The sequence below is a fragment of the Sinocyclocheilus anshuiensis genome, unplaced genomic scaffold (genome assembly GCF_001515605.1).
Source record: "Sinocyclocheilus anshuiensis isolate Anshui unplaced genomic scaffold, SAMN03320099.WGS_v1.1 scaffold283, whole genome shotgun sequence".
Classification (NCBI taxonomy): Eukaryota; Metazoa; Chordata; class Actinopteri; order Cypriniformes; family Cyprinidae; genus Sinocyclocheilus; species Sinocyclocheilus anshuiensis.
Genome location: NW_015549605.1, coordinates 6416421 through 6416725, shown reverse-complemented (window position 1 = coordinate 6416725; position 305 = coordinate 6416421). Strand labels below are relative to the sequence as shown.

The window sequence follows — 305 nt, the reverse complement described above, 5'->3', positions numbered from 1 at the left end:
AAACGTTGACATTTAAAATTATATTATATTATATTATATATATAAAATTAAATCTGCTGCCACAGTATGCTTTCTGATAGTTTTACATGTGTATTTATATGTATGTATGTGTGTGTGTGTGTGTGTGTGTGTGTGTGTGTGTGTATACATAAGGTTATTATTATTAGTATTATTATTTTCAAATAGCATCAGTTCCAGTAACAAAAAATGTGAATTTAGAACATTGGCCTGTATTATTATATTATATTATATTATATTATATTATATTATATTATATTATATTATATTATATTATATTATTTAAA

The 305-nt window shown here is 20.3% G+C and overlaps 1 protein-coding gene across 2 annotated transcripts in view; it reads left to right on the top strand.

The window, feature by feature from the left end:
• LOC107658982 (sodium-coupled neutral amino acid transporter 4-like) overlaps positions 1–305 on the top strand; it is a 38852-nt gene that overhangs the window by 27614 nt on the left and 10933 nt on the right. The window lies entirely within an intron of this gene.